This window comes from Rattus norvegicus, chromosome 15, assembly GCF_036323735.1.
Source record: "Rattus norvegicus strain BN/NHsdMcwi chromosome 15, GRCr8, whole genome shotgun sequence".
In the NCBI taxonomy this organism is placed as follows: Eukaryota; Metazoa; Chordata; class Mammalia; order Rodentia; family Muridae; genus Rattus; species Rattus norvegicus.
The window spans coordinates 34,290,828-34,310,875 of NC_086033.1; the positions used below are offsets into that span (position 1 = coordinate 34,290,828).

General features: G+C 41.1%; 1 pseudogene; it reads right to left on the reverse strand.

Annotated features, from left to right (window-relative positions):
• Positions 1 to 1,987: 1,987 nt before the first annotated feature.
• LOC134482227 (granzyme B-like) lies at positions 1,988 to 4,715 on the reverse strand (annotated as a pseudogene).
• Between the last annotated feature and the right edge of the window lie 15,333 nt (positions 4,716 to 20,048).

Genomic DNA, 20,048 nt, shown 5'->3' on the forward strand with positions numbered 1-20,048 from the left:
AAATGGGGTTCAGAGCTAAACAAGGAATTCACAGCTGAGGAATGTCAAATAGCTGAGAAACACCTAAAGAAATGTTCAACATCTTTAGTCATAAGGGAAATGAAAATCAAAACAACCCTGAGATTTCACCTCACACCAGTGAGAATGGCTAAGATCAAAAACTCCGCTGACAGCAAATGCTGGTTAGGATGTGGAGAAAGAGGAACACTACTCCATCATTGGTGGGATTGCAGACTGGTACAACCACTCTGTAAACCAGGCTGGAGGTTCCTCTGAAAATTGGACATTGAACTACCTGAGGATCCAGCTATACCTCTCTTGGGCATATACCCAAAAGATGACCCAACATAAAACCAAGCCACATGTTCCACTATGTTCATTGCAGCCTTACTTACAATAGCCAGAAGCTGGAAAGAACACAGATACCCTTCAACAGAGGAATGGATACAGAAAATGTGGTACATATACACGATGGAATACTACTCAGCTATCAAAAACAATGACTTTAAGAAATTCATAGGCAAATGGATGGAACTGGAATATATCATCCTGAGTGAGGTAAGCCCAATCACAGAAAAACACACATGGTATGCACTCATTGATAAGTGGCTATTAGCCCATATGCTTGAATTACCCTAGATGCACAGAACACATGAAACTCAAGAAGGATGACCAAAATGAGAATGCTTCACTCTTCTTTAAAAGGGGAACAAGAATACCCTTGGAAGGGGATTGGGAGGCAAAGTATAAAACAGAGGCAAATGGAAACCAATTCAGAGCCTGCCCCATGTGTGGCCCATATATATACAGCCACCAAACTAGATAAGATGGATGAAGCAAAGAAGTGCAGGCTGACAGGAACGGGATGTAGATCTCTCCTGGGAGACACACCCAGAATATAGCAAATACATAGGTGAATGCCAGCAGCAAACTACTGAATTGAGAACCAGACCCCCGTTGAAGGAATTTGAGAAAGGACTGAAAGAGCTTGAAGGCACTCAAGACCCCATATGAACAACAATGCCAACCAACCAGAGCTTCCAGGGACTAAGCCACTCCCCAAAGACTATACATGGACTGACCCTGGGCTCCAACAGCATAGGTAGCAGTGGATAGCCTAGTAAGAGAACCAGTGAAGGGGATGCCCTTGGCCCTGCCAAGATTGAACCTCCAGTGAATGTCATTGTTGGGGGGAGGATGATATTTCAGGGGAGGACAAGGAGGGGAACACCCATAGAGAAGGGTGGAGAGGCTAGGAGGATGAATATCAATCAAAATGTAAATAAGAAATACCCAAGTTGATAAAGATGGAGAAGAAAAAGAAAAAGACAAATAATGCCTTGTACATTTCATTACTTTTATCAGAAAAATTTATGTACTCCCTTCAAAAATAAAAAGTATTTAAATTAGTGGACATGTTAATTAGTTTTCTTTAATCATTTTGTATCCTTTACATAAAAGATCATGTTGTACCTTGAAAATGAGCAATTAATATAAAATGTTAAAGGTTTCAATTGATAAGGAAATTAGCTTTATAAAACATAAAAGTCTTCTATTGGGGAAAAATAGCACAGAGAAGCAAAAGGAATTGTATATATCACTTCTTGCTATGTTCCAAAGAACACACCAGTGACTTGGGTCAAATGGGTGAAAATACTGTAGGTACCTGTTAATGATGACTTGCACTAAATAACGTTCTAAGGACTTTGAGGGGAAGTAGTACATGTTTGGGTCAATCAAACGTTTTTCTTCTCTTGTAGAGAGGGTGAACTACCAGATGTCAACTGGGTTGTAACAATCTTGTGGCAGAAGAAGTATTCCATTCATCTGCCAAGGACAGGGTTGATCCCTGTGAATGGACATGAAACCAGTCTTTCCAGTCAGAAAAAGTGCTTTATTCAGTTGCTGCCATCTATCCTAGAGCAATCCTGGACTCAGCTATAGGGAAGGTGGTTAGTCAGGAAATGATCCGCATTGCATCTTGTAGTTAGCTCTTTTTCATAGTTTCCTCTATCCAGGATAGGAAAGTCGAGACTTTGGTGAATGCCCGTGGAGTTGAACCATCTTTACATCCATAGGAGACGATGCCTGCGGCCACTTTTTTACACACAAGAGGCCCTCCAGAGTCCCCCTGTGAATTGGGGGGCACAAGGTACTAAGATATTGTTCACTATAGTCCCAACCTCCTTCTGATGCCAAGGCTACTCACAGAGAAGCATGACTTGTTTTCTCTGCTTGTGGGAAGTCAGAAGGCAGGCCTGGGGCCCCTTGGCCTTTCCAGCTTGACTGTGGATATAGTTAGAGCTGCGCCACCCTCCTGAGGCCAGCCCCTGCCCTTTCCCTGGGTCTGTGATCCACTCTGTGAAGGTGTGTGGGACTCTTGTCCTCAGGCTGTTGTTTATGGACATGGGGACAGTGAGTGGGCCTGATGGGAACATGGAGGGGAAGCCCAACTACAAAGTGTGTGTTTGCTCAGAGGAGACACCTGGCCTTGTTTAGGACACATTTAGGGAGCCCAGTTCTCTAAAGCCTGGGCCTGGAGCTAAGCTTTCTTTTGCAAACACCTCGATTTATACAAGCTACCTTCAGCATAGCCTCTTAGTCAGCTCCTGGCCCTACTTAGTTATTGCTTCCTGCTGTTACCAGAGAGAAAGAGAATAGCCAAGGGGTAAAGGAGTCCCTTGATGTTTGGGTCTATAGGTGCCAAATTCCTTTTCCCCTCCCACTGAGCCCAGAGGGAACTGAAACCCAACTTACCTGAAAGGAAGCATGTTTGATCTTTGGGTCCCCTGCACATATCTCATTGGCTTTGTCATAAACATTTGTTAGGTAGGACTCACACTCCTGATCCTTCTGTACTGTTAGCTCACCTTCTTGTAGTGTTTCTGGGAATTTGCCCATTGGGCCCAGCTTTCCCCAACCAGCCACATAGCACACATCTCCTGGCTTCACTTTGAAGTTGCTTCTGGGCAGATTGAGAGTCTTCACAGTGCTGGACTTCTTGGCCTTAATCTTCAGCTGTTGGAGAAGAAGCAAGAGTCCAGCTCATGACCTGCTGAGCTGAGACACCCTGAAGGCCAGGATGGATTGAGAGGGATGGGAGCAGGCGAGACAGTCTGTGGAGGGATGGGGTAATGTCTCACCTTTAATAGCATGATCTCATTGGAGATTGTCTTAGCATTATAGGCTGGGTGTGGAATGATTTTCACCACAGGGATGACTTACTGCTTCTTCTCCTGTTCTTTGATGTTATGGACCCCTAAAGTGACAATTATTTTGCTGCAAAGAGAGCAGAGTGGAGATGAGAGATATGGAGTCAGAGAGGAGGCAGCCCAGGAGGTGTGAAGGACAGGCCTTGCTGAAGGGTAGGGCTGCAGCTGAGGGGATATAAGGGGTAATCTGAAGCACCAGTTTCTATGTTAAAGGTGCTCAGGGGCCAGTCATCCCTAAGAATGCAAATTGCATAGTTTAGCTCATATTTCAATGTGGACCTCGGTTGAAATGTGTTTGATTCCTTATCGGTGACTGGTGTGAGACTGTTTCTCCCTCATGAGACTTGCTGGGCCCCCTCTCACCTCAAGCTGCTTAGGATGAAGGCAGAGCCTCCATGGAATCTTCCCAGGATGGCATGGGCTTTCCTGTTCCTTACCTCCCTGAACAGTGAGCAGCAGTCAGCACAAAGTCCTCTCGTATGAGGAAGCCGCCACACGTTTTATTCCCAGAATCCTCATCCATGATCTGAAGATAGGCCATGTAGGGTCGAGAGTGGGGCTTGGCTTCATGTCCCCTGATGATCTCCCCTGAAGGGAAAGCCATCCTTTTTGTGGGCACCTACTAGTCCTTCCACCAGATGAGTTTTGTGTGGTGGCTCCACACTTTCTAGGCATTTAGGAGCCAGGGAGGCCTGGAATTGAAAGGGACTTTGGAGGGGTGCCCTCATGTTCCCCTTCCTAAAAAGGAGAGAAAGATAGGTCTTGGTCTATAAATCTTCTTCCACACACTTAGAGGCAAGCATACTATTCTGGACAAGGAAATCCTAAGGATTAAGATTGTCTATCTTCTGACTTCTGGTCCCAGAGAGATTCTAAGGCCTCCTCTCTCTCACTCCAAGCCCTGTGATGCCTGAAATATTGCTGCTTTCTAGGGACCAAGGCTTCAGTTCACGCTTTGAGGCATCTTATTTCTTCAGGCATCCTCAGTCACTTTCATTCCTAGATGCAAGTGTTGGCATTCCAAAGAGCAGAGTGCCCAGAGACTCATACTTGAACACTGGGGAACCACCAAAAGCCTGGGAAGCACTGAGTTAGAGGAAGGGATCAAGTGGTTTGGGTCAAGCAAATTCACTTCTTCTGAAGACAGCAATTCCATTTACTAGGGGGTCACCAGTACTTTAGCTTCTTTGATGAGTTTGTGGTGAGGGGAAGGCCTGTATCATCACAGATGCAGAAGCCAGGCCCATTCTATGTGCTCCAGGAGAATGTAGTTTCTGTTTTGCAGGTTCCTACCCTTTACCAAGTACTTCTAGGAAAATCCACTTTCCAGATGATAAGGGTATGGCTCAGGGAGGGGATATCAATCAGCAGCTATTCCTGAGAAAGACCTTTACCCTCCTACTACCGGTGACAGTGGGGTTACCACTAAAGGGATGTGCTGCTCTCACCTGCCTCTGTCTTGGGGGCCAGAGAGAAGCTCAACAGCAGCAAGAGGAGCTTCATCTTCCCTGGAAGGCCACCTAGGTCCCAGCATCAAGAGTGTTGTCCTTGCTCACTTTTTACCTCTAGAAGAGTAAGAAGGCAGAGTGGGCTCTGTGGCCTTGTACCCTCTCTCTGCTTTTATAATGCTTCATCAATGCTTTTTATGAAAACTTCTGCCCTACTGCTTATGCCTAATGACGTCTTCTGAGTGCCTGTGTGAGAATCATGAAGTAACCACAGCAGAACCCAAAGCTAATGACTCAGAGAACCACCACATACAGCCCATTGCAGGACCACAAAAGCATAGGGTGGGGTTTATAGCATGTGGTATTAGGGTCCCAGAAACCAAAGTTCCCAGTGGTGGACCATCTGTTTTTGATGCTACCCTGCTGAGACCATCAGGACAGATGTGCCTTTGAGCTCACCTCTCATCCCAGGATCAAGCATGACCATCTAGAGAGGGTAATCACGAGCATCCATTACCAGTGTACAGTTTTGGGTGAGCCATGGTAGAGTGATGGACAAGGCAGGAAAAGACAGGACTACCAAGCACCTGTCAACCTATTTAGGACCATAGTTTCAAATGTTCCATGTGGCAAAGCCCTTTCTTATGAAAAGCTTGCATCTGACCCTTACTGACAAAGAAAAATAGAGATGGCTGCAGGCTCTGAGAGTGGAATCACTGGCCGATTATTGTATCACCCAGTCATTCCTACTTCTTTGGGAAAGATTACATTTGTCTGATGCAAACCTGGGAACTAAGGATGGGAAGAATCTGGTTCCCCAAAGGACAATCAAATCACTAAATTGCTGACATATTGCAACATATGAAAAGCCAGCCTGCTAAAACTCAACGATAGCTATTCAAGTTGTGTGTGTGTGTGTGTATGTGTGTGTGTGTGTGTGTGTGTGTGTGTGTGTGTGTGTGTGTGCAGAGAGGTGAACCTTGGGGATCGTTCTCACATTCTGTCTGCCTTGTTTTCTTTTTTTTAGGCATGGTCTCTCACTTAGCTTGATGATTATGCTAAACTGGCTGGCCAGAGAACCTCAGGTATCTGCCTCTTTCTCTCAGAGCTTGGATTGTAAGGGTTGTCAGCACACCCAGCTTTATCACATAGGCTCTGTGAATGGACTTCAGGTCCTCTTGTTTACATGGAAAACACTTTACAGACCCAGTTGCTTTCCCACCTTCCTCTTAGTGTCTAGAGAATTCTTCCCCAACTTCTTCTTAGTGTCTTGAGAATTCTATGTGGCTATTCTTACTTAATGTACAGAGAAAGAAATATATTTATTTAGTATAAATGAATCCCTTTATATCCATATCAGTAGATATTCATTATTTATTACAAGTCAGCCTGTAATAACAAAGAAACCAAATCAAAATATCACCTCATGATACAGTATATTCCAATGTTAAAGAAAGGAATGATTGGCTCATAAGATACCACAAAACATGTCTAGGAAGTCCATCCTTTCCGGTCACCTGTATCACAATCGACAATGGTTTTGAGTCATACAATGAACAGTGTCAATAATCTCATCTTTACCTGTGCATCAGGTCACGAAGTCTGCAGAGCCACACCACCATTAAATTTAAAATGTATTCCCTTGGATTTATTGGCAATTATTGCTAATGAACGAAATAAGTCTTGCAAAGACAAGGGTGCTTTAAGTTGATATTTCTTAAAAGAAAAATTGTATAATCAGATCTTAGTGAAGAAAATGTTCCCTCATGCAATGAGTTTCTAGCAGAAAAAAAAAATTTCTGAACACATCCCACGCTTTGGACTCAGGATTTGGAGAACTCAAGCCGGAACCAAATTTGAGCCTCTCTTTGAGGACTAACTCTCAAAATATCTAATGGTACTATGCCACAGGAAAAGACAACTTGATATAAAACCACAACAATGACCAGCACAGCAACAAATACCCAAGAGTATAATAGTGGCCCCTACACACTGGAGGTAACCAAAAGCTTTCTGATGAGACTTATGGTCCACTTTGTAGGAGAGAATTCATGTGTGAGACTAGAAACCTTGTCAACTACCTGTGGCTATGAGGTCATGGACCCAAGTACAAGAGAACTTGCAATTGACACTTTCCTAAAACAGTGTGATCACCAACTATGTTCTACCTCACTTCTGATCAAAGAAGTCTTGTTTGCAGCAGACAGAGACCATTACAGTCAACCATACACCTGTCAAAAGGCAGAGAACAACAGACCGTGGGGAGCCCACCCCAGTGGATACATCCACAGCACAATTCCTATACACAACGTTCCAGAAACATCACAGAAAAGGGAGCAGAAAGATTGTAAGGAGCAGAGGACTGGGATATGTGCTGAAGGACACAGCAGGGCTACTGCATTCATGAAGTCTAAACAAAATGGTTGCCTAACAAGACTTGCACAATGACAACAACAATTGACATTCCAGTGTGGGTGGGGGCACAAAACCCGACCCCTAGATAAAGAATTACAGTGAATTAATGGCTAATAAGTGAGGGAGAATCAATCATCTATGGGAATAAACGTCCTGATAGCTTATCTACAAGCAACACTAAGTAGACTCTCAGGATCTATTTACATAGGTGTGTGTGTGTGTGTGTGTGTGTGTGTGTGTGTGTGTGTGTTATAACTAAAGAAGTCTTAAATTTGAGAGGGAGTGAGGTGGATATGGGAGGAGTTGTAGGAGGGAGAGTGTGGGTCAGAAACTATGTAAACACAGTACTTGAATATTTTAGCATATTCTGCAATGTTGACTTATTGATCATGAGTTGCTTTAGTTTATATTTACCTTGTATTTATTACTCCATTGATCTTAAGAAGTAACTTTGCTGGTCATAATAAGCTTTGTTGACACTTATTTACTCTTATGACTTGAAAAATACACATTCCATTCTTCCTTACCCTTTATTGATTCTGCTGAGAGGTCTGAGTTATCATGATGGGTTTGTCTTTGTAAATGAGTTCCTGATTTTCTCCTTCAGCTTTAGTGTCTTTTGTTTGTAGTGTTCACATTTAACTAAAATGTGTTGTGGAGAGAGTATTCTCTGTTCATTTTTCCCTGGGTTTCTAAATGTATCCTGTGCTTAGATGTCCACTCCTTTACATGGATTTGGAAAATTTTGTTTTGTAATTTTATGGAATAAGTCTTCTATGCCTTTAAGGTTTTCTTTTAATCTCAGCTTGTTCTATCCTATGGATTCTTAGGTTTTTTTTCCTGATCACATCATAGAATTTTTAACAAATTATGATCCTGTCTCATTTTTTATTGTGTCTGAATATCACACGTTTCAGGTTTGTCTCCCAACTTATATATTTTGTCTTCTTGAGCCAGTCTATTGGTGATGCATTAACATCCTTAAAAAAAAGATTTATTTTATTTTTAATTACTTTCAAATGCAAGCATTGTGTGTATCCGTGCGTGTCCCTGATGCAGTGCCTGTGGAAGACAGGGCATTGGAGCCCCTCAATCTGGAGTTGCAGGCAGTTGTGTATTGTATGATATGAGTACTGGGAAATGTATTTTAATACTCTACAACAGAAGTAAGTATTCTTAACTGTGAGCCACATCTCCAGCATGAGTCTCCCTGATTGTTTCCTCTGCTCCAATTTACTGTTAAGTCTCATTAGTGAAGTTTTCATCTTGGTTATTGTTCTTTGCAGTGTTGAAACATTGACCTGTATATGAATAGTTTTTAATTTTTCACATGCCCCTACTGACTCCCTTTAGTTCCTTCCAAAGTTTCTCTCAGCTACAAATACTTTTTAAGAAACTAAAAACCTTTGTGAACTTTGTAATATCTAAGATCCCTTAAAAGTATTTCATGTAAAGTGTATCCTGCATGACTAACAGGGTCATTTTTTTTAATCCTTCTTTGTTTCCTTTGTACCTTGTGTTAAAAACTGGAGCTTTTGGATTTTGCCCATGAGTTCTTTTCTTAAAGGTGGTCTGTTGTTACAAATGGGAAGATGGAACTCACATCTTAACCTTCTAGAACAATGAGCTTTTCTCATCATCTCTCTCACAGTCTCATGCTGTGCACAGTCTAACCACATCTTCTTAGGATGTGGCAAATAGTTTGGTCTGAGGCAGAAGAGATGAAAGCTGCTGAATGACTTACAAGAAACATGGGTTTGTAACTGCAAAGCTTGTGGTTTTTGCTTTATCATGTTGACTCGTGCTTAATAATTCTTGTGTCTTATCATTTATCATCCAATCTTCATGAGATGGCCTGGTCATAAGAAACTCTTATATTTAGTTTCTCTGTTTCTGACCAAATAATTCCCAAGAGAGCTATGAAATACACATGATCATAGTAGAGAACTGAGCCAAGTTTCTCTGAGAAACTACGTATTGCACAAAGCTGTCTCTGGGAACTGTGCATGCACAGCACAGTAGCATTGCTTTACCTTGACACTGGTAATGCTTGACAATTAGTGACAACATTGTTCTGACCACATTTTTGCTGTGAATCACTTATTAGAGCCTCTGATATGTCTAGAAACTATACAGATTTTGAATGTTTTCCCCTTTTAAGTTTATAAGTGTGGAAGGATGAAGATCGGTTGCTAGGCTGTGTCAATCTACCAAAGCACTGAATATTTCCTAAGGGGTTTAAGAAATCCTGCATTTAACTCACTTTGGTGACATATACTAAAGATCTGACTCTATAGCTAAGAGTAGTATAACAGCTACACAAATTGCTTGATAACTCTTGGGACAGAGTGAGGACAGGTCATGATGGTGTCAAATGTTAGTGCATGCCTTTAACTTAGTTCCTTTCTATACAGAAATATCACCTCTGACCCAACCTAGTCTTCACAGAGGAAAGGAGGATGGGTGTTTTCATTTCCACATTGAGGTTATAAGAATTAAGAAGGAGACAGAAAGCCCTCTCTCAACACAATGCTCTGCCTGGTATCTGTCAGGTGTCTCTGAAAAGTGTTTTGCTGTCTGTCAATTCCCAGGCCATTTATATGAAGAGAAAGATGAAGTGGAGCAGCACACTTCATAGATATCTGAAACAATTTGTGTGTGGGTGTGTGCGCACACGTACACAGGCGTGTGTAAAGACCAAAAACTGATGTTGGTATGTCTTCATTGACATTGCTCTCCAGCCTTCTTGTGGAGAGCATTTCTTTTTCTTTTTCTTTTTTTTTTGTGGAGAACATTTCTTCACTGAACATAAAGCTGGCTGTTTTAGCCTGACTGGCTGGTCAATGAGGCCCTGGGATCTAACTGACTCTGCCTCCCAGGGTTAGGCTTATAGATTTCTGAGGCAATTCAGACACCTGTAAAGTTTTAAAGATTTTTTTTCAAATACAGAGTTTCACTGTCTGGTCTAGTGCTTGATCTGTGACCCAGGCTGTCCTTGAACTCATAGATAGCTGCCGCTCTCTGTCTCTAGAGTTCTGGGATTAAAGGAGTACACTACCACTCAGCTTTTAGGTGGGTACTATGGATCCAAATTCATGTCTAACAAGGATATTAGTCACTGAGCCATCTCCCTAGCCCAGAATAATTTGAGGCTGATATTTGGTACCAGAGTTCATTTAAATCACATATTATACAAATACAGTGAGACGGAAGTGTGAGAAGAAAGGAGGCAAGTGGATTGGAATTAGTCTATGCCTTAAAGTGTTTTGAAGCTCGTGTGACAGTGCTGTCATCTCACTGTCTTACTCTGCATGGAGGTGATCATCTATCAAATTCTAAAGTCAGAGAGACTCAGCAACACTAAGTGATGTACCCAAAGGCCGCATGGTTTCAGAAGTATGTCAACATACATGTGTAAAATATGTTCCCACCACAGTGAAATTTTCTTCTTTACAACTTCTCAAAGTAGTAGAAGCCACAGTGGGCAAATTTCAGTAGAGAAAAGCATTCTTGATAATCAGAGCTCTTTGAGAATGCTTGCCCTGGGGAGGCCAAGTGCTTTCTCTCCAGGGAACTATAGAAACTGGAGAACATCTCAGTCTTCATTCTGAGAGGTGGCCATGAATGTGAGCCCAAATCCCTTTGGGGCCCTCTTCAGTTCTGAATATCTCTCACCTGGTTGTTCTGAGGCCTTGGGGTCTTGATTTCCTCTTCAGTTATGAGGCTTGATTGCCAAGTTCAAACTGTATGATCTTTATCTATCAAAAGGCAGTGTTGACTACAGTATAGGATTAAAATTTTATACTGTGTGAACATTTCCTTAATTAAATTATGTATAAAATATAAATATACATGATGTATAAAAATTATACATAAAATATAAATATACATGATTCAAGGTATCATTTGATATATACTTTCTACTTTTCTCCACGACTAAATTAAACCATATCTATACTTTTTACATATGTATTTATATAATGTGTGTATTAAGCTATATATAATTCTATAATGTGGTTGTATATGTATATTGGTGTGTGGGCATGCATATTGCTGATAAAGTGGTCTGTTTGTATCCTTTCGTTTTCTCTTTGCAAGCATAATCTTAGGAGTATTTCTCCGGAATATTTTCAAGCATTCAGACAGATGATACTACTCTCCCTCACTGTGAAGGTGGACTAGTTTATTAAGATCCTCTGCTCTAAAGGTCTTTATGGGCAATAAGTCATGAGGAAGGAATTTCTACCATGTGAAGATAAGTTTTGTATACATTGTGTGTGTGTGTGTGTGTGAGAGAGAGAGAGAGAGAGAGAGAGAGAGAGAGAGAGAGAGAGAGAGAGAGAGAAGGTAAGTATGTGTTAAAGAGAGTGGAGGAGAAGAGTGTGTGGGGGAGAAAATGTATGAGGAGGAGTGTGTATGGTGGGAGGACACAAAAACTGTGTGTGTGTGTGTGTGTGTGTGTGTGTGTGTGTGTGTGTGTGTGCTGGGGCCTGTGTTTAGGGTATATTCTCAATAGAATCATTGTCACACAATATAAACATTAAAACACTGGTAATTATTTAAGTCTCTCTCTTTACTCTGCAAGACTTACAAAAGAGAAGAGACACCCAGGAGAGACACCCAGGAGCCCTGCTGTATCAGATCATCTCTAGTATCAGAGACATTACCGCCTGGGATGCTCTTTCATGAATGCAGATTGATGAAGCCAGGGCTCCCACCAGATGCTAATACTCAGGAGTAGGAATAAAAGTCATAATTCCTGTTCCTGTTCATCAGGAGCAAGAGGCAGCAGGGTTTGCCTTTCTCTTTGGCTCTAACATTGAACCTTATTTTGTTCAGAGCACTTCCCCTGGCGCCCTTAGTCTCACTCCATTTGTTTTCCCATTGCTTGTTGCCTGACCACCAAATGGGATTTCTAGACTTTGAGATCCTGTTACTCCTGACTCCTCTCCCACGAGACCACCTCCCCTTTATCTTTACACAACTCCCCTTTTAAGAGTAACAAATTAGAAAATACAGCAGCAGGAATGAGAGGCAGCAAAAAGAACTTTAGGGCAGATGGATCAACAAGTGCCTGAGATTTTGGAACTGCCTGAGCCAAATCATCACAAAACTGAAGATAATGGAGGGAATAGGAATTTATGAAATGTCATAACTTTCTATAAAAATTATAACAGATAAATATGATTTCCTTTTATAATTTTTTTATTTTATGTGCATTGATGTTTTGCTTGCATACATATGAGGGTGTTGGATCCCCTGAAACTGGAGATACAGACAGCTGTGAGCCACCATGTGGGTGCTGGGAATTGAACCTGGGTCCTCTGGGAGAGCAGCCAATGTTCTTAACACTAAACCATCTATTCAGTTCCATAATTTTGAAAACAAACAGGAGCATAGGTCGATGTCTCTGCGGGTTAGATCACTTGCTGTACAAGTATGTGGACTGAGTGTGAGTCCTGGTAACCCATGTAAAGCTAGGTGTTGTTTGCCTGTAATCCCAGTGAGATAAAGGGTCAAGACAGGATCATCCCATAAGCTCCCAGGCTAGGATTATACAGCAGTATAAACAAAGAGATCCTGCTTAAAGATAAGGATGAACACCCAAGATTGTCCTTTGACCTCCACACATAAACCATGCATGTGCGTACTCCCGCACAAACACACACATGGAAAGAGAGTGAGAGAACTTTTAAAATACAAAAATTTATGTGGGCTGGAGAGATGGCTCAGTGGTTAAGAGCACTTGACTGCTCTTCCAGAGGTCCTAAGTTCGATTCCCAGCAACCACATGGTGGCTCACAACCATCTGTAAAGGGATCCGATGCCCTCTTCTGGTCTGAAGACAGCTACAGTGTACTTGTATACATAAAGTAAACAAGTCTTTTAAAAAAATTATGTAATTAAAACAAAGACAACAGAAAGGATAATCATTAACTTGAAGAGCTATCCAAAGACATCACTGGAATACAATCCAGAAAGCTAAAACTACTCAAGCAATTAAAAGCCACCAGGGAACATGAGCATTGTTTTTGCATCTGTAATTTATAAACAATTTCTAATGGCATTAAGAAAAGGATAGACCTAAATGAATAAATGTCCAGAGAAAAATGTGTTAGGTTAAAAGTCCCGAGTTTGTTGATTAAATTTTAACTTTTTTCTTTTCTTTTATTGTATATTTTCTTTATTTACATTTCAAATGATATCCCCTTTCCACGTTTTCCTCTCCAGAAACCTACATCCCCTCCCCGTTAGTCCTGCTTCTATGAGGGTGCTTCCCCCCACCTACCCATTCCCTTTTGCTTCCCTACCCTGGCATCCCCTACATTGGGCATTAAGCTTTCCCAGGACCAAGGGCATCTCTTCCCATTGATGCCCAACCAAGTCATCCTCTGCTACATATGTGCCTAGAGCCATGGGTAGCTCCTAGCGTACTCTTTGGTTGGTGGTTTAGGCCTGGGAGTTCTGGGGGATATGGCTGGTTAATATTGTTGTTCTTTCTATGGGGTTGCATGCCCCTTAAGCCCCTTCAGTTCTTTCTCTAACCTCTCCATTGGGGACCCCATTCTCAGTCCAATGGTTGGCTGTGAGCATATGCCTCTGTATTTGTCAGGCTCTGGTAGAGCCTCTCAGGAACCGACTATATCAGGCTCCTGCTAGCATCCACTTCTTGGCATCCGCAATATTATCTGGGTTTGGTGGCTGTATATGGGATGTATGCCCAGGTGGGTCAGACTCTGGGTGGCCTTTCCTTCAGTCTCTATTCCACACTTTGTCTCTGTACTTCCTCCTGTGAATATTTTTGTTCTTCCTTCTCAGAAGGACTGAAGCATCCACACTTTGGTCTTCCTTTTTCTTGAGCTTCTTATGGTCTGGAATTGTATCTTGGGTAATCTGAGCTTTTGGGTTACTATCAACTTATCCGTGACTGCACACCATGTGTGTTTTTCTGTGATTGGGTTATCTTGTTCAGGAGGGTATTTTCTAGTTCCACCTATTTGTCTTAGAATTTCATGAAGTCATTGTTTTTGATAGCTGAGTAGTAATCCATTGTGTAGATGTACCACATTTTCTGTACTCATTCCTCTATTAAAGGACATCTGGTTTGTTTTCAGTTTCTGGCTATTACAAATAAGGCTGCTATGAAAATAGTGGAGCATGTGTCCTTGTTATCTGTTGGAGCATCTTTTGGGTATATGCCCAGGAGTGGTGTAGGTGGTCCCATACTTTTGTGTAACCACTTAAAGCATGTGACCTCCAAATAAGGGGAGGGGAAGAGAAATGCAAAATGAAAAACAAAATCTACCCAATTAAAGCAAGGAAAAAAAACAAGAAACTAAAGAATAAAAAGAGAAGGAAGGAAAGAAAAGAAGTTATTGTGCCATGAAAGAAATGGGGGGATTGTAAATGTTTAGAATCAGATGAAAACAGTGTCTGAAAAGACTGTGTACTAAGATTCTTAGTAGAAATACTGAAAGCCAAAACTACACAGGGACAGTAAAGGATCATATGGTTGGCAGAGTGGATGCCCAGTATTGGGAGGGTGGGAAGCCATGAAAATGTGAGCCTAGATTTTTGGAAGCAGTGAGGCTGTTCTGTGTGATGCTACACGAATGTGGTGGTATGCCAATATATGGATTCACTGTTAAAAATGAAAACCACACTGCTGGGGAAGAGCAATGAGAGTAGAGGAGGCTATACATGTAACTTGTGTGGCCAGGGGCCAGGGAGCACACCTTTGTACCCTCTTCTCAATTTTGCTATGAACCTAAAAATGTGTAAAATCCAGGGGACTTTAAAACAAATAAAACAACCCTCTCCATAGAAGTGATCAAGTCAGGAAAGAGAAACAAGGGAATTACTACATTCAACACGTGTGCTTATAAATCCCTAGCTGAAAGACAGAGGGAGTCATTTCAGCTACAAAAACAAAAGTCTAGGCTGTGATCAGGTCTACCACCTAAAAATAAAGACAGAAAACAGGAAATAGAAAGTGCTCATAGGTGAGTATCAGTGGCAGGGAAAGCTGACTTTAAGAAAACACTTCTGTAAGGATCATGTGTGTAAGGGTCACTTCACACAGACACAGGTGACTCCTGTTCATCAGGAAGAAATACTTTTTAAATGCCATGCCTAGAATTATACGGCCATAAAACATATCAAACAGAATTTAAGGAGATCTAAGAAATGAACCAAAACAATCATACCTTGGGATTTAACTAACATTTGACACACTGAACCCAACAGCTGGGACTTGGCAGCCACCATGCAAATACTGCCCCACGACACACTTAAAAACACCCAACAAAATAGATTACATACTGAGACATAGAATGAATCTTGAGGCATTCCAAAGATAAAGAGTTTTAAATATTTCCTGGTTGCGACATATGTGTTGTGAAATTAATAAGGGCAACTAGAAAATCTCTATAGTCTTAGAAAAGTGGAAACATAGTTTCAGGTAATAAATATAAATGAAGTTAATATGATATATAATGCATTGCATGAAATAATAATGGAATTTATTTTTAAACTGTGCAACTAAGATGTGTGTATAAAGAAAGCATTTTAGTCTTAAAACTCATGTAGCAGTAGAAAAAGAGAAAGATGGCGGGCAGAGTAGTGGAGGATTAGCCTGCAGGGAGCACAATGTCTCCAGAACATGTTTTTACATCCTGATCTCTTTCCCTCTCCCACTTCCCACCTTTCAGAGTCTCTCCCCCCTCCCCCTTTTCTCTGAGATGGTGGGGTGCCCCTTGGGTATCTCTCAACCCTGGCGCATCAAGTCTCTGCAGGATTAGGCACATTCTCTCCCACTGAGGCCAGACAAGACAGCCCAGTTAAGGGAATGGATCCCACAGACAGGCAACAGCTTTAGGAGTAGCCCTCACTCCAGATGTTGGGGGACCCACACAGAGACTGAGCTTCACGTCTGCTACATATGTAGGAGGGGGCTTGGCTCAGCCCTGTATGCTATTTGGTTTGTGGCTCAATCTCTGAGAGCTCAAGACCAACTTTTAAAAAGGCGGTTCTTAAGGAAAGATGCTTTTAAAAAGTGGTTTTATGAAATTGGGAGGGGGGGAGATGGTGCAGTGTGCTCGATGGAGAGAAGCAGAAGTAGAGTCACAAGGTGACAGGCATGGGAGAGCAGTTGCCATTTGTAGTCCAATGCTGCCATTCGACCCACAGTGGAGACACCCTGAAACAAGGAATTCACAGCTGAGGAATGCCGAATGGCTGGGAAACACCTAAAGAAATATTCAACATCCATAGTCATCAGGGAAATGCAAATGAAAACAACCCTGAGACTCTACCTCACACTAGTCAGAATGGCTAAGAACAAAATCTCAGGTGATAGCAGATGCTGTCGAGGATGTGAAGAAACAGGAACACTACTCCATTGTTGGTGGGATTGCAAGCTGGTACAACCATTCTGGAAATCAGTTTGGAGGTTCCTCTGAAAAACTGGACATAGCTCTACCACTCCTGGGCATATATCCAAAAGATGCTCCAACATATAACAAAGACACATGTTCCACTATGTTCATAGCAGCCTTATTTATAATAGACAGATTCTGGAAAGAATCCAGATGTCCCTCAACAGAACAAAGGATACAGAAAATGTGATACATCTACACAATGGATTACTACTTAGCTATTAAAAACAATGACTTCCTGAAATTCTTAGGCAAATGTATGGAACTAGAAAATATCACTCTGAGTCAGGTAACCGAATCAGAAAAGAACACATATGATATGTACTCACTGATAAGTGGGTGCTAGCCCAAAAGCTCTTACCCAGATACAATTTACAGACCACATGAAACTCAAGAAGGACAAAAGTGCGGATGCTTCAGTCCTTCTTAGAAGGGGAAACAAAATACAGGAGGAAATATGGAGACAAAGTGTGGAGCAGAGACTGAAGGAAAGGCCATCCAGTGACTGCCACACATGGGCATTCCTCCCACATGCAGTCACCAAATCCTGTCACTATTGCGGATGTTAAGAAGTGCAGGCTGATAGGATCCTGATATAGCTGTCTCCTGAGAGGCTCTGCCAGAACTTGACAAATACAGAGACGGTGCCCACAGTCAACCACTGGACTGAGAATGGGTCCCCAATGGAGCAATTAAAAGACTGAGGTAGCTGAAGGTGTTTGCAACCCCACAGGAAGAACAACAATATCAACCAACAGACCCCCCAGAGCTCCAGGGGAGTAAACCACCAACCAAAGAGAACATGTGGAGTGACCCATGGCTCCAGCCGCATATGTAGTAGAGGATGGTCTTGTAGGGTATCACTTGGAGGAGAGGCCTTTGGTCCTATGAGGGCCTGATGTCCCAGTGTAGGGGAATTCCAGGGTAGGGAGGCAGGAGGGAATGGGTGTGTAAATTGGGGAGCACTCTAATGGAGGCAGGGGGTGGGCAGATGGGATGGAGGGTATCTTGGAGGGGAAACTAGAAAAGGGGATAGCATTTGAAATATAAATAAAGAAAATATTCAATAGAAGAACAGAAAATAGAAAAAATTAATGAACTATGCATGTATATGTATACCTGTGTGTCTATGTGCAGATGCATGCCCTTGAATGAATGCAGGTGCACACAGAAGCCAGAAGAGAGTAATAAAACCCCTGGAGCATGAGTGACAGGTGGTTAGGAGTTTTCTTAGAGATATTCGTAAGTCAAATTGTGTCCTTCATAAACGAAGTAAGAGCTCTTAGTTCTGATCTGGTTCTTCAGCCTAGTCATAGTCTTTTTATTTTGGTGGATGAAAAATTTGCCTTATGGGAATAATGACCAGTTGCAGACAGACAGTGATGAATACTGTGGGAACAATTCCACTCTAGAAGGGGTGTCTATAAAATAACTCAGTGTTTTCATAGATGATCCTTTCTTTAAGTTTAATTTGTTTTGCTTTTTATTTTAATTTAATATTTTTAACTAGGCAGTAATTAAAGTGATTATGATTTCCATAAAACACCTACATTTTGCATTTTATTTTCATTTCTGTTTTTCAGTGTTTTGTAATCCATTTGCTTTAATTAAGTCACAGAATGAAAAATGTTGACTATTAATCATTTATACTTAGCTTGGGATCTTGAATACAGTGAAAAATTGTTGTATCAGTTCATTGAAAAAACTATAAAATACAAAATATGAATCTAAAAATAGGCCTCTTCTAACTTGGAGAGTTATTATATGTGGTGTTAATTATATGTTGGTTCATACTATTTTATTTTTTTTCCATTAAAAAATTGTTGAATGTGACAAATTCTCAGTATAAGGATTAAAAATACATATCTATATTAATATTTAAAAGACAGGAAATACAAACATTTAGAAGGAAACAAAGGGAAAACCTTTCAAGCTATTGAGAAAGGCAAGTATTTTTAAAACAAAACACCAAAAGCAAAAGAATTAACATAAGTATCAACAGTCCAGACTAATTGAATTAAAGATGCTGTGTAGTAAAAGAAACCATCATGGCTGACTCCTGACAGGAAGCCAAGGAGCCAGTTGTTCTGTCCAAGTTGTCTCAGGTGTCCCAGTCTGGTGCTGGAGCTCCTGAGGATTCCTAGAGATCTGCTGCTCTCATCTGTGATGGGGTCCTGAAGAAGTAGGTTTTCAAACCAAGGAACAAAACCTTAGCAACAGGATAGATGGAGCCAGAAAAGAAGGGACAAGCAGGCAAAACCAAACCTTCCTTTCTCCGTGTCCTTTTATGTGAGCTGTCACTAGAAGGGCTGACCCAAATTTAGGGTCCATTGTCCATGTCAAATAACCTAATCAAGACTGGTTTGCCAAGCTGTTTGGGCTTGGTTATTCCAAATACAGTCACGATGACAACCAAGATTAGCCATCACAGACTTATTCAAAACTTACAAAGAATTTCAGAAATTAAACACCAAAGAAATAAAACTGCCAATCCAGATATGGGCAAATGAATGAAATAGAAAATTTCAAGAAGAAAGAAGGAAGGAAAGAAAGAAAATCAATTTGGAGATTGGTCAAAAATCAAAAATTGAAATACCATAGGACCCAGCTATTTTATTCCTAGAAATATACCCAAAGATCTAAGTACACTATCTCAGAGGTATTTGTACCCCCATATTCATTAATGAATTATTCACTACACCAAATAATTGGAATTCACCTAGTTTTCCATCAACATATTAATGGATGATGAAAATTGGATACACGCCATCACAGGTGTGAGTGTGTGTGTGTGTGTGTGTGTGTGTGTGTGTGTGTGTGTGTGTGTGTGTGTGTGTGAATATTACTCAACTCTAAAGATAAAATGAAGTTAAAATTTGCAGGTAAATGAATAGATTTAGGATGTATAATATTAAAATTTAATGAGTATTTTCACATCAACGTTTATAAAACATATTGGTCTGAGGTTCACTTTTGGTTAAGTCTTGCTGTGGTTTAGGTATCTGGGTGACTTTGGCTTCATGGCACGAGTTTGACAGTGTTCCTTCTGTTTCTATTTTGGGAAATAGTTTGAAGAGTATTGGAAGTAGCTCTTCTTTGAAAGTCTGCTAGAATTCTGCACTAAGACCATCTGGCCCTGGGTTTATCTTGGTTGGGAGACATTTGATTACTATTTCTATTTCTTTAGGTGTTATAGGGCTGTTTAAATAATTTCCTTGATTGATTTAACTTTGATACATGACATCTGTCTAGTAAATCGTCATTTTGTTAACATTTTCTAATTTTGAGGAGTACGGGCTTTTGAAATAAGACCTAATAATTCTTTCAATTTCCCCAGTTTCTGTTTTCTGTCTCCCTTTTTGTTTCTGATTTTGCTTATATGGATAGTATCTGTCTTTTGGTTCGCTGGGCTAAGGAGTTTTGTATCTTATTGATTTTCTCAAAGAACCAGCTTTTGGTTTCCTTGATTCTTTGTATCTTTGTTTCCAACTGATTGATTTCTGCCCTGATTTTTATTATTTCCTCCTTTCTACTCC